Here is a 14,494-nt window from a genome sequence, read left to right as displayed (position 1 = left end):
TTGGCTCTGTGATCCTTCCCCCCCTCTGCAGGACTCCCTGAGCTCAGCCTCATGCTTGGCTCTGTGATCCTTCCCCCCCTCTGCAGGACTCCCTGAGCTCAGCCTAATGCTTGGCTCTGTGATCCTTCCTCCCCTCTGCAGGACTCCCTGAGCTCAGCTAATGCTTGGCTCTGTGATCCTTCCCCCCCTCTGCAGGACTCCCTGAGCTCAGCCTCATGCTTGGCTCTGTGATCCTTCCCCCCCTCTGCAGGACTCCCTGAGCTCAGCCTAATGCTTGGCTCTGTGATCCTTCCCCCCCTCTGCAGGACTCCCTGAGCTCAGCCTAATGCTTGGCTCTGTGATCCTTCCTCCCCTCTGCAGGACTCCCTGAGCTCAGCCTCATGCTTGGCTCTGTGATCCTTCCCCCCTCTGCAGGACTCCCTGAGCTCAGCCTCATGCTTGGCTCTGTGATCCTTCCCCCCCTCTGCAGGACTCCCTGAGCTCAGCCTCATGCTTGGCTCTGTGATCCTTCCCCCCCTCTGCAGGACTCCCTGAGCTCAGCCTAATGCTGGGCTCTGTGATCCTTCCTCCCCTCTGCAGGACTCCCTGAGCTCAGCTAATGCTTGGCTCTGTGATCCTTCCCCCCCTCTGCAGGACTCCCTGAGCTCAGCCTCATGCTTGGCTCTGTGATCCTTCCCCCCCTCTGCAGGACTCCCTGAGCTCAGCCTCATGCTTGGCTCTGTGATCCTTCCCCCCCTCTGCAGGACTCCCTGAGCTCAGCCTCATGCTTGGCTCTGTGATCCTTCCTCCCCTCTGCAGGACTCCCTGAGCTCAGCCTCATGCTTGGCTCTGTGATCCTTCCCCCCTCTGCAGGACTCCCTGAGCTCAGCCTCATGCTTGGCTCTGTGATCCTTCCCCCCCTCTGCAGGACTCCCTGAGCTCAGCCTCATGCTTGGCTATGTGATCCTTCCCCCCCTCTGCAGGACTCCCTGAGCTCAGCCTAATGCTTGGCTGTGTGATCCTTCCTCCCCTCTGCAGGACTCCCTGAGCTCAGCTAATGCTTGGCTCTGTGATCCTTCCCCCCCTCTGCAGGACTCCCTGAGCTCAGCTAATGCTTGGCTCTGTGATCCTTCCCCCCCTCTGCAGGACTCCCTGTGCTCAGCTAATGCTTGGCTCTGTGATCCTTCCCCCCCTCTGCAGGACTCCCTGAGCTCAGCCTAATGCTTGGCTCTGTGATCCTTCCCCCCCTCTGCAGGACTCCCTGAGCTCAGCCTAATGCTTGGCTCTGTGATCCTTCCTCCCCTCTGCAGGACTCCCTGAGCTCAGCCTCATGCTTGGCTCTCTGATCCTTCCCCCCTCTGCAGGACTCCCTGAGCTCAGCCTCATGCTTGGCTCTGTGATCCTTCCCCCCCTCTGCAGGACTCCCTGAGCTCAGCCTCATGTTTGGCTCTGTGATCCTTCCCCCCCTCTGCAGGACTCCCTGAGCTCAGCCTAATGCTTGGCTCTGTGATCCTTCCTCCCCTCTGCAGGACTCCCTGAGCTCAGCTAATGCTTGGCTCTGTGATCCTTCCCCCCCCTCTGCAGGACTCCCTGAGCTCAGCCTAATGCTTGGCTCTGTGATCCTTCCTCCCCTCTGCAGGACTCCCTGAGCTCAGCTAATGCTTGGCTCTGTGATCCTTCCCCCCCTCTGCAGGACTCCCTGAGCTCAGCCTCATGCTTGGCTCTGTGATCCTTCCCCCCCTCTGCAGGACTCCCTGAGCTCAGCCTAATGCTTGGCTCTGTGATCCTTCCTCCCCTCTGCAGGACTCCCTGAGCTCAGCTAATGCTTGGCTCTGTGATCCTTCCCCCCCTCTGCAGGACTCCCTGAGCTCAGCCTCATGCTTGGCTCTGTGATCCTTCCCCCCCTCTGCAGGACTCCCTGAGCTCAGCCTCATGCTTGGCTCTGTGATCCTTCCCCCCCTCTGCAGGACTCCCTGAGCTCAGCCTCATGCTTGGCTCTGTGATCCTTCCTCCCCTCTGCAGGACTCCCTGAGCTCAGCCTCATGCTTGGCTCTGTGATCCTTCCCCCCTCTGCAGGACTCCCTGAGCTCAGCCTCATGCTTGGCTCTGTGATCCTTCCCCCCCTCTGCAGGACTCCCTGAGCTCAGCCTCATGCTTGGCTCTGTGATCCTTCCCCCCCTCTGCAGGACTCCCTGAGCTCAGCCTAATGCTTGGCTCTGTGATCCTTCCTCCCCTCTGCAGGACTCCCTGAGCTCAGCTAATGCTTGGCTCTGTGATCCTTCCCCCCCTCTGCAGGACTCCCTGAGCTCAGCCTAATGCTTGGCTATGTGATCCTTCCCCCCCTCTGCAGGACTCCCTGAGCTCAGCTAATGCTTGGCTCTGTGATCCTTCCCCCCCTCTGCAGGACTCCCTGAGCTCAGCCTCATGCTTGGCTCTGTGATCCTTCCCCCCCTCTGCAGGACTCCCTGAGCTCAGCCTAATGCTTGGCTCTGTGATCCTTCCCCCCCTCTGCAGGACTCCCTGAGCTCAGCCTAATGCTTGGCTCTGTGATCCTTCCTCCCCTCTGCAGGACTCCCTGAGCTCAGCCTCATGCTTGGCTCTGTGATCCTTCCCCCCTCTGCAGGACTCCCTGAGCTCAGCCTAATGCTTGGCTCTGTGATCCTTCCTCCCCTCTGCAGGACTCCCTGAGCTCAGCTAATGCTTGGCTCTGTGATCCTTCCCCCCCTCTGCAGGACTCCCTGAGCTCAGCCTCATGCTTGGCTCTGTGATCCTTCCCCCCCTCTGCAGGACTCCCTGAGCTCAGCCTCATGCTTGGCTCTGTGATCCTTCCCCCCCTCTGCAGGACTCCCTGAGCTCAGCCTCATGCTTGGCTCTGTGATCCTTCCTCCCCTCTGCAGGACTCCCTGAGCTCAGCCTCATGCTTGGCTCTGTGATCCTTCCCCCCTCTGCAGGACTCCCTGAGCTCAGCCTCATGCTTGGCTCTGTGATCCTTCCCCCCCTCTGCAGGACTCCCTGAGCTCAGCCTCATGCTTGGCTCTGTGATCCTTCCCCCCCTCTGCAGGACTCCCTGAGCTCAGCCTAATGCTTGGCTGTGTGATCCTTCCTCCCCTCTGCAGGACTCCCTGAGCTCAGCTAATGCTTGGCTCTGTGATCCTTCCCCCCCTCTGCAGGACTCCCTGAGCTCAGCTAATGCTTGGCTCTGTGATCCTTCCCCCCCTCTGCAGGACTCCCTGAGCTCAGCTAATGCTTGGCTCTGTGATCCTTCCCCCCCTCTGCAGGACTCCCTGAGCTCAGCCTCATGCTTGGCTCTGTGATCCTTCCCCCCCTCTGCAGGACTCCCTGAGCTCAGCCTAATGCTTGGCTCTGTGATCCTTCCTCCCCTCTGCAGGACTCCCTGAGCTCAGCCTCATGCTTGGCTCTGTGATCCTTCCCCCCTCTGCAGGACTCCCTGAGCTCAGCCTCATGCTAGGCTCTGTGATCCTTCCCCCCCTCTGCAGGACTCCCTGAGCTCAGCCTCATGCTTGGCTCTGTGATCCTTCCCCCCCTCTGCAGGACTCCCTGAGCTCAGCCTAATGCTTGGCTCTGTGATCCTTCCTCCCCTCTGCAGGACTCCCTGAGCTCAGCTAATGCTTGGCTCTGTGATCCTTCCCCCCCTCTGCAGGACTCCCTGAGCTCAGCCTAATGCTTGGCTGTGTGATCCTTCCTCCCCTCTGCAGGACTCCCTGAGCTCAGCTAATGCTTGGCTCTGTGATCCTTCCCCCCCTCTGCAGGACTCCCTGAGCTCAGCCTAATGCTTGGCTCTGTGATCCTTCCCCCCCTCTGCAGGACTCCCTGAGCTCAGCTAATGCTTGGCTCTGTGATCCTTCCCCCCCTCTGCAGGACTCCCTGAGCTCAGCTAATGCTTGGCTCTGTGATCCTTCCTCCCCTCTGCAGGACTCCCTGAGCTCAGCTAATGCTTGGCTCTGTGATCCTTCCCCCCCTCTGCAGGACTCCCTGAGCTCAGCCTCATGCTTGGCTCTGTGATCCTTCCCCCCCTCTGCAGGACTCCCTGAGCTCAGCCTAATGCTTGGCTCTGTGATCCTTCCCCCCCTCTGCAGGACTCCCTGAGCTCAGCTAATGCTTGGCTCTGTGATCCTTCCCCCCCTCTGCAGGACTCCCTGAGCTCAGCCTCATGCTTGGCTCTGTGATCCTTCCCCCCCTCTGCAGGACTCCCTGAGCTCAGCCTAATGCTTGGCTGTGTGATCCTTCCTCCCCTCTGCAGGACTCCCTGAGCTCAGCTAATGCTTGGCTCTGTGATCCTTCCCCCCCTCTGCAGGAGTCCCTGAGCTCAGCTAATGCTTGGCTCTGTGATCCTTCCCCCCCTCTGCAGGACTCCCTGAGCTCAGCTAATGCTTGGCTCTGTGATCCTTCCCCCCCTCTGCAGGACTCCCTGAGCTCAGCCTAATGCTTGGCTCTGTGATCCTTCCCCCCCTCTGCAGGACTCCCTGAGCTCAGCCTCATGCTTGGCTCTGTGATCCTTCCCCCCCTCTGCAGGACTCCCTGAGCTCAGCCTCATGCTTGGCTCTGTGATCTTTCCCCCCTCTGCAGGACTCCCTGAGCTCAGCCTCATGCTTGGCTCTGTGATCCTTCCCCCCCTCTGCAGGACTCCCTGAGCTCAGCCTCATGCTTGGCTCTGTGATCCTTCCCCCCCTCTGCAGGACTCCCTGAGCTCAGCCTAATGCTTGGCTGTGTGATCCTTCCTCCCCTCTGCAGGACTCCCTGATCTCAGCTAATGCTTGGCTCTGTGATCCTTCCCCCCCTCTGCAGGACTCCCTGAGCTCAGCCTAATGCTTGGCTGTGTGATCCTTCCTCCCCTCTGCAGGACTCCCTGAGCTCAGCTAATGCTTGGCTCTGTGATCCTTCCTCCCCTCTGCAGGACTCCCTGAGCTCAGCTAATGCTTGGCTCTGTGATCCTTCCCCCCCTCTGCAGGACTCCCTGAGCTCAGCTAACGCTTGGCTCTGTGATCCTTCCCCCCCTCTGCAGGACTCCCTGAGCTCAGCTAACGCTTGGCTCTGTGATCCTTCCCCCCCTCTGCAGGACTCCCTGAGCTCAGCCTAATGCTTGGCTCTGTGATCCTTCCCCCCCTCTGCAGGACTCCCTGAGCTCAGCCTAATGCTTGGCTCTGTGATCCTTCCCCCCCTCTGCAGGACTCCCTGAGCTCAGCCTAATGCTTGGCTCTGTGATCCTTCCTCCCCTCTGCAGGACTCCCTGAGCTCAGCCTCATGCTTGGCTCTGTGTTCCTTCCCCCCTCTGCAGGACTCCCTGAGCTCAGCCTCATGCTTGGCTCTGTGATCCTTCCCCCCCTCTGCAGGACTCCCTGAGCTCAGCCTCATGCTTGGCTCTGTGATCCTTCCCCCCCTCTGCAGGACTCCCTGAGCTCAGCCTAATGCTTGGCTGTGTGATCCTTCCTCCCCTCTGCAGGACTCCCTGAGCTCAGCTAATGCTTGGCTCTGTGATCCTTCCCCCCCTCTGCAGGACTCCCTGAGCTCAGCTAATGCTTGGCTCTGTGATCCTTCCCCCCCTCTGCAGGACTCCCTGAGCTCAGCTAATGCTTGGCTCTGTGATCCTTCCTCCCCTCTGCAGGACTCCCTGAGCTCAGCCTCATGCTTGGCTCTGTGATCCTTCCCCCCCTCTGCAGGACTCCCTGAGCTCAGCTAATGCTTGGCTCTGTGATCCTTCCCCCCCTCTGCAGGACTCCCTGAGCTCAGCTAATGCTTGGCTGTGGTTCTCTGTGTTTGCTTCCATCAGTTGATGGGTGAAGTCTCTCTGGTCTCTCTGACGATGATTATGTTAGACTCTGGTCACAGCACGTCATGCAGGTGTGACAAACTGTAGGTTAGAGATTTGATTGGTGTGCCGGTCCCTCCACCTGAGGCCTTGACAGGGTACAAAAGATAGCTGGCTCAGGCTCCTTGTCCCCCATTACTAGGAGTCTTCCCTGGTGTAGAATCTATGGAGTTTTCTTTGCACTATTCTCTTCGAATCTTTTTTGTGTATTTCTAGGAGTGGTGTAGCTGGGTCTTCTAGTGGTAGAGTTATTTCCAATTTTCTGACAAACCATCAGACTGATTTCCAGAATGGTTGTACCAGTCTGCAATCCCACCAGCAATGGAGGAGTGTTCCTCTTTCCCCACATCTTCGCCAGCATGTACTGTAGCTTGAGTTTTTGATCTTAGCCATTCTCACTGGTGTGAGGTGGAATCTCAGGGTTGTTTTGATTTGCATTTCTGTGATGACTAAGGATGCTGAACATTTATTTAGGTGCCTCTCAGTCATTAAAGAGTCCTCTGCTGAGACTTCTCTGTTTAAGCTCTGTACCCTGTTTTTTAATCGGGTTATATGTTGTTTTGGAATCTAACGTCTTGAGTTCTCTCTATATTTTGGATGTTTGCCCGCTATTGGATGTAGGGTTAGTGAAGATCTTTTCCTAGTCTGTAGGCTGCTGTTTTGCCCTAAAGACAGTGTCCTTTGAGCGCCACTGGTTCTGACTCCTCATCTTCACAGCAGTTTGCAGGACATCTCAGCTTTCAGCTGCTGCCATCCAACCCAGGATGTAACAGCTTCTCCTGGAGTCTTAGTCTGACTGGCGTTGGCTTCTGTGTTGTTTGTTGGGATACCCCCCCCCCCCATACCCTCCACACACATAAGAAAGATCTACTGTGTACCTAGAAAGAGTTGTGAAGAAGGTAAGTAATATCTTAACATGAAGTAGCACTGTGCAGACAAATTTTGATTCTTAGGACTCAGTGGAGGGCGCTTAGGGACAGCACAGGTTCAGGGATCACTTTGTGAGGAACGCTGGGTAAAAGGTGGCTATGCTTTTCCTAACTTGGCATTTTGTGTTTCTGGTTCATGGCCTTTTGGGGTTAGTCATGGTTTTATATAAGGAGAGTCTAAATTAAACACTGCCCTGTAATATTTGTTGATAGAATTGATTCAGCCTCTAAGCTTTAACCTATGAGAGAGGGGTAGCCTTTAACAACCATGATGCTTGCCTTCCATGAGCAGAGTCAGCCACATTTCATTTCTTCCTTCGTGATGATTTCATCTCTCCCATTCAGACCTCTTAGATGATCATTTTTCTCTGGTGTGATTCAAATTTCGTTCTCAGTGTTTATGGAAGGCAAAATGGATTTCCAGCAAATAACACTGACACGAGACTCTACTGTGGCGCCTTCCCTTTCTGTCATTTTTATTTGAGAACCGGGTTTGGATAAATGCTCTATATTGCCAAAGGCTGGGCATGTTAAATTTACAGATCAAATGGTTTCACCTGAAAACAATACTCTAGTAGGAAGGGCTCAACAGCAGAGCTCACGTGTAATGTGCTGGTGGCTGTCTCGGCCTGAGTGACACGGTGGGCTGCTGCTCTTCTCTTTTAATACTTTTCATTATTTGTTATTTTGTGTGTGAGTGTGTATATATGTTTGTGTGTGATATGTGAGTGCAGGTGTGTGTATGTGCATGTGTGTGCACGTGTGTGTGTGATATGTGAGTGCAAGTGTGTGTATGTGCATGTGTATATGTGCGTGTGCATATGTGCGTGTTTGTATGTGTGTGAATGTATATATCTGTTTGTGTGTGATATATGAGTGCAGGTGTGTTTCTGTGCATGTGTGTGCACGTGTGTGTGATATGTGAGTGCAAGTGTGTGTATGTGCATGTGTATATGTGCGTGTGCATATGTGTGTGTTTGTATGCATGTGAATGTATACCTGTTTGTGTGTGATATATGAGTGCAGGTGTGTTTATGTGCATGTGTTGTGTGTGTGTGAAATGCAGGATCTGTGTGAGGGCAGGTGTGGGTGTACCGTGGCACCATACCTGTGATGATCAGAGAACAGCTTTTGGGAGTCATGCTATGGTAGACTGTAGGGATTAAACTCAAACCCTCAGACCATCAGGCTTGTGCTGCAAGTGCTTTTACCTAATGGGCCATCTTACCATCTTTCCTCTTCTTAGACAGCAGAAGGTTTCTTCAGTTGCCTCAGAAGAAACCATTTAGGTGGGATGTGTGGATCCAGAGATTTCCTTTGCTCAACTTGAGGTCATAGCTCATCACGTCTCAGTGAACCAGAGGTGCCTTTGTTCTTCTGGGAGTTAAATGTAAGCCAGAAGAGTCTGGGTGTGTGGAGGGCGGGTCGGTCATCAGAAGAGGTGGTGGATAGAGAAGCAAAGGTGGTGGGAGCGACCTGAAAGGGGGCAGTGGTGTAGGCACTCACGGCGTAGGGTGACACTGCTTCCCACTCACACTTCCGTTAGCTACGGATGGAGAGAAACAGTGCCACGTGCCCACTGCTGCCACTAATCAATCACAGCCGCTGGTGATGGACTAGCAAGCACTATAGTGTACGTGAATGGCTAAACTCCACAGCCACTGCTTTATTAACCCCGCCCCCTGACAGGGTGCATTCACTAGGGGTTTGTATGCCTTTATTGTGTCAGTTAAGTCTGTGCTGGCTTCTAAGGTTGAGTTTCTCAGCCAAACATATATAGTCTAGATGGGTGTTTGGAAGCAAAAGTTTAGTACAGTAATTAAAGGGATAATCTCACTAAAAATGCATAACTGTATACTGTGTGTGTTCCTCTATATGATGTTTGTTTTTTAGATAGGTCTCATTGTGTAGCCCTGACTGGCCTGGAATTCACAGAGAACCACCTACTTCTGCCTCTTAGGTAGTGGGATTAAAGGCTCCACCACAGCTGACTCACGTGTATAGCTTTTACGGAGCACTTCTTATGAGCATATCTTGGAGACACGGCTGTAATCCCTGTGTTTCAGTGAGGATCATGCATAAGTCCCAGGGAATAACGTGAAAAGTAGACAGACATCAGAGATGGAGCCTTATCTACTATGCCACTGAGCATACATGGGGAGTGTTGGAGAGACCATCCTTTTCTGAGCCTGTCTTTAGAGAACACACAGGACTGGCTGAGAAATGACTGAGATGGGACAGGTAACAAAAACCAGATATTTCTTCTCTTTTTAAAATGATAATTGATTAATTAATTAGTTAATTAATTAATGTGTGTGTGCATATGTGGAGGTGAGAGGATAGCTTGTAGGAGTTGGTTCTCTGTTTCTGCTGCGTAGGTCCCAGTGCTGAACTCAGGCTATCAGGCTTAGCAGTAAGCACCTCTACCCTCTGGGCTATCTTGGGGATCCTGGGCATTTATTTCTTATAGTTTTGGAGCTGTGGAGCCTAAGGATGAGGGTGCTATATCGTCTCATGATTAAAACACTTCACTAAATCCCTCATGACAAGGGAGTGCTTAGGAGCCCCTCGCCTCCCTACCTGCCATTACTGCTGTGTGGGGATTGAGTAGGTAACCCACACTTTGGGGGGACACACTGAACCAGTAACAATCCCCATATTCCCACTGTGTCACCACAAATGGCTACAGCAGTGTGCTGTGAGATCTCACCAGGCTCCTGGGAGCCATTATCCTGATGACCGAGTCAATGGCTAGTCTCTCTTCTCCAGTGTTTACAAGTAGGGAGTACAGAGGAGGTTAGGGAGTGTGATTTCTGTGTTAAAAGTGAACGGTGTGTCTGGTAAAACATGTGCTTTAAATGAGCCAAAGCTGGTTTTTAAATTACAGGAAATGAAAGACGTTTATTCCAAGGACATTTCCTATAACCTCGTCATTGGATGGAGCCCAGGTTTCCCAGCCCTCAAAACAAGGAAGGCATTTTCAGGAGGAAGTTTGGGGGAGGCAACAGGGCAGGAAGAGGAAGCTTTTATAGATAATGGCAACTTTTAATGAGCTTTCTTTAGCCTATGATGCCCCCTGCCACCTTGACACATGGTAGTTCAATCATTTGTGTAGAAGGAGGTTGGCCAGATGAGTTTTTCCTCAGAGCTCCATCTCTGGTTCAATGTTGTCCTGGCCCCTTCAGTCCCGGTCATGTGAAACCGTTGGAAAGGATGGGGAAGGGTATCAGTGCTCCCAGACTAGTGTCACAGCCAAGGCAGAGTTTACATGGTAAATGCAATTTTGGTTCTTTTTTTTCGGAGCTGGGGACCGAACCCAGGGCCTTGTGCTTCCTAGGCAAGCGCTCTACCGCTGAGCTAAATCCCCAGCCCCAAATGCAAGGTCTTTTAATGTAGTCTGGGAACGGATGGAAAGGGGTATGTAGCTCAAAGACGTTCTCTCGGCGCATTGCTTTTAGGAATGAGAATTTCCTAGACCTTGAAGGTAACTCCGGAATCACGTGGTCTAATTCTCTCCTTTCACGTTTTATATTCTGTGAAGCTTACTAAAGCGATACGCTTGAATCATTTGACATCTATCACAGCAACCACATTCCTTTCGTATGACGCCTGTACAAACATCAAAGTAAAATTTGCCCTTCATAATCATCGTGCTTCCATAATTGCCCGTGGTTGCCTATGGCATGTTTCAGTTTCCCATGGCCCCATGGCCTCGCTGGGTAGTGCCCACTCGGGGTCCCTGCTAAAGTGCTGTCACATGACTGGATGCCCAATTGCAGGCTGAGGGAGCTAGGCATGGAACGGTGCTGGCTGTTAGCCAGGGGCTTGCCTGGAGATGGAGGTGGTCTTTCTGAAGGTCGCCTTTGGTCCAGAAACTCAGAAGTTAACCCTGCCTTCAGCTTACACACACACACACACACACACACACACACACACACACACACACACACACACACACACGGCCTCTAGAAAACAAAGCAGGTTTCAGAAAGTCTTAGCTTGGTTCTTTCCTGAGGGTCAGCTCCTCTGTGTTGGGCATTTTTGTCTTTCTGTTTCACAACATGTTTATATTTAACCCCGATCACCACAAGGCTCACCACCCTCCAGGCCTTTAGGCTTATGCTCCCACCTTGAAAGCACACAGAAAGAGGCAGGTAGGCAGGTAGGAGAGCATCTAATCACTTCGCCTAGAGTCTCAAACCATTTGGTTTCTGGGTTCCTAATACTACTCTTGAGTGAGTATTTCAGGATCATGTGACTTGCACACCCTACCTGGGACTGTGCCAGCTGCAGGCTGGTACAGTGCTGAAATGCTTGGCACAAGGGTAATATAGCACTATTAATATATTCTGTGATATTTATATACTAAAGTAATATAACAATGTTATATATTACCTCCCTCACAGGACTCCTATTGAAGCAAAGATTGCTGAAGCTAGCTATCCCTTATTATCTACTCCATGCAAAGTATTCATAGCTGTCATTTTAATTTGCTTTTCAAAACAGCTGCGTAAGCTGGGTGTACTATACATAGTCAAATTAATAGGGCCTACAAGAAGGAGCAGTGGGTAGAGGGTGCTTGCTACTAGACACAAAGACCTACGTTTGATCTGTAGGATCAAACATGGAAATAAAAGGTGACTCTTGGAAAGTTGTTCTCTGACCTCTATGTACATAATGTGGCATGCATGCCCTGCCCCCAGAATAGATAAATGTAATAAAAATTAAAAATGAAGAAAGGAAGAATGGATGGCAGTTTACTGAAACGATACAGTTAGAAGTGGTGAGGCTGGGAGGAGCCCATTTACACACTTCCTCCTCCCCCTCCTCCCCCTCCTCCCCCTCCTCTCCCTCCTCCCCCTCCTCTCCCTCCTCCCCCTCCTCTCCCTCCTCCCCCTCCTCTCCCTCCTCTCTCTCCTCTCCTCTCCTCTCCTCTCCCTCCTCTCCCTCCTCCCCCTCTTCCTCCCCCCTCCTCCCCCTCTTCCTCCTCCCTCCTCCCCCTCCTCCCTCCTCTCCCTCCTCTCCCTCCTCCCCCTCCTCTCCCTCCTCTCCTCTCCCTCCTCCCCCTCCTCTCCCTCCTCCTCCTCCTCTCCCTCTTCTCCCTCCTCTGCACAGATAGCACGTGTGAAGCCATTTTACATGGAGTGGTTTTGAAGATGCAGCCTGATTTGCTGTCTCCCTGTCTCCTTTCACATTTAGACTTGGGAAACTCACCAGCTGTCAGAGGATTTTCGCCAGGACTGGCTTTCAGATTTAACTTAACTGTTTGGTGCTGAGGATGGGCAATCTCGGGATTCATGCTAAGCAAATGCTCTACCTAAGTTCTACCCTGGGCGTCTCCAACACAATCTTAAGACTTCGAAGATTAAAAGCCAACTGTTTTACTCTGAAATACCGAACAAACAGAAACAAACTTCCCAGAAGCCTCACCCTTGCCATGCTTCGGGTAAGCTTGTGTCCCTGTGAGACTGTCCCTCCCTCATCCCCTGCCTGGATCCCCAGAATCACCACCCCAGGGCTGCTCCACCCCTGAGTCTGTTGACTTCTAGGGAACCCAGGTCCCTTAATCAGCAGCATTCAGCGTCTTCGTCTTCCCTCTAGTACTAGTTGGGCCACACAAGGTCACACCCTGCCATTCACACTGTAGCTGCATTAACACTGCAGGCAGTAGGCAGGGCTGGCCCTCTCCCCTACCCTTGAATTCTTCTTTGTTTTGGGAAGCAAGCCAGTTCCCAGGAGCTGTTACATGCCCAGTTGGTCCCTGAAGGACTGCATCCTACTGAAGTGCATCTTGTCATTGTGCCACCAGGATTAGCTGGGATAGTCACTTTCTGTGCTGAAAGAGTGGTTAAAGTCAGGCTCCCTAAGTCATCTTAGGGTGGCATCTAGCAGGAGCTGTGCAGAAATCCCTCAGGCCTTAGCATCAGTGTACTCAATGATGTATGTTTATCTCCTGAAGTGTGTGTGTGTGTGTGTGTGTGTGTGTGTGTGTGTGTGTGTGTGTGTATGCATGTGCGTGTGAGTGCATATGTGTATATGTGCATAGCAGGAGCTGTGCAGAAATCCCTCAGGCTTTAGACCTTACTGATATATACTGGACAGTGAGGATGTGGGTGGGGAGGGGGCAGAGGACAACCTTGGGTGGTGCTCCTTAGGAAACAACCACTTCTTTCTCTCTTTCTTTCTTTCTTTCTTTCTTTCTTTCTTTCTTTCTTTCTTTCTTTCTTCCTTCCTTCCTTCCTTCCTTTCTCTCTTTCTTTCCCTTCCTTCCTTCCTTTCTCTCTTTCTTTCTTTCTTTTTTTTTTTTTTTGAGACATGGTTTCTCATGACTTGGCACTTGTTAAATACACTAGGCTGGCGAGCTCGTGAACTCCACAAAGCTGCCTGTCTCCATCTCTTTGAGATTACTAAGCTCCTGCAACTATGCCCAGCTTGCAAGGCAAGCATTTTACCAACTGAGCTACTCCCCAGTTCTGATAGATACTTTAAATTAAGTGATGATTTCATTTGGGCTGTGTTGGCTACTTGGAAACTCATGACTGCGTTCCCTTCTGTCCTGGGAGAGTCTAGGAGATGGGGCATGCATAGAACATCAAACTTCACTTTTGTCCTGACCATTTTTTCTTCCATTCTCTTCTCTCTGCTTTAATTGTGTATAATATGCTGCTTAAAAAAACAAAACAAAACAGGACAAAAAACAAAACCAAAACAAAACCCCAAAGCAGTGTAAAGGGCTTGTTTTCTCTCCTACCTGAGGCAGGAAACCTGAACTTGGGAGGTCCAGAACTCCTCTTCCCGTAGGTAGCACCAGGACGCAGGAACCAGTGACACGGTTCTAAGAGGAAAAGATTGCTTCTCTCTGTTGGTCTGCCTTCATACCTGGCGTTCAGTTTTTAAGAACAAATCGGAAAGCTGGGCGTGGTTGCTTATGCTGTAATCTTAGCCAACGAGAGGCTGAGGCAGGAGGATTGTTTGAGCTCCTGTCCAGCCTGGTCTACACAGTGAGTTCCAGGGCAGTGCGTGGACTACGGCTGCCTGTCCTACAATGCAAAATCACAGTGAACCGAAGGTTGGACGTGGTGACTTTCGCCTCCCATGCTTTCTTGGAGGGGATTCCCAAGCTGTGCCCCATCACATGAGGCTGTGTCTTTTTCCTCCAATGACTGTGCCTGCCAACGGGGACTGTCCGTGATGCAGCCTCCAGCCTCTCCTTTGGTTTGTCGGACATAGGTTCTCCGGAGCAGTCACCTGACCAGCGGTGGTCACCTGACAGGAAAGGAACTTGGCAAGATTACCTCTTTTGTGTGAATGGTGCAGTCTTTGTGTGATGCTTCCAAAGCCTTTACTCTCACCCTGGCTCTGTGGACCTTTAGCTCCCATGTAGGACCCGGCTTCTCACCTTGCCTGTCCTATGAAGGCAGGTCCAGCCTGTGACTAACCTCATTTTACGAGGGCTGTTTTGGTTGGGCCAAATATGGCTAATAGTAAAAATAGGGTCAACCAACCGAAGGCCACAGGAGGGTCCTAAAAGTACGGTATCTCTTAGAGGGGGCTGTCTCTCATCCTGTTCCTTTCTACTCTCGCTCTTTCAGACAGAAGTTGTGTTGTGTGGCTCCTAGTAAAGGGGGGTTTGGCCAGCAAACCTCAAAGACACAGTTTTGAAACCTAGTACAGCTTTCATAAAGCCTGCAACGACTTGGGGCTGTTCCCATGCGTCCATTCACCTCCCCCATACATCTATTTTTTTTTACTGCTTTTG

This window comes from Rattus norvegicus, chromosome 18, assembly GCF_036323735.1.
Source record: "Rattus norvegicus strain BN/NHsdMcwi chromosome 18, GRCr8, whole genome shotgun sequence".
Taxonomy (NCBI): Eukaryota; Metazoa; Chordata; class Mammalia; order Rodentia; family Muridae; genus Rattus; species Rattus norvegicus.
The sequence above is the reverse complement of the archived record's forward strand: the minus strand, read 5'-3'. Positions refer to the sequence as shown.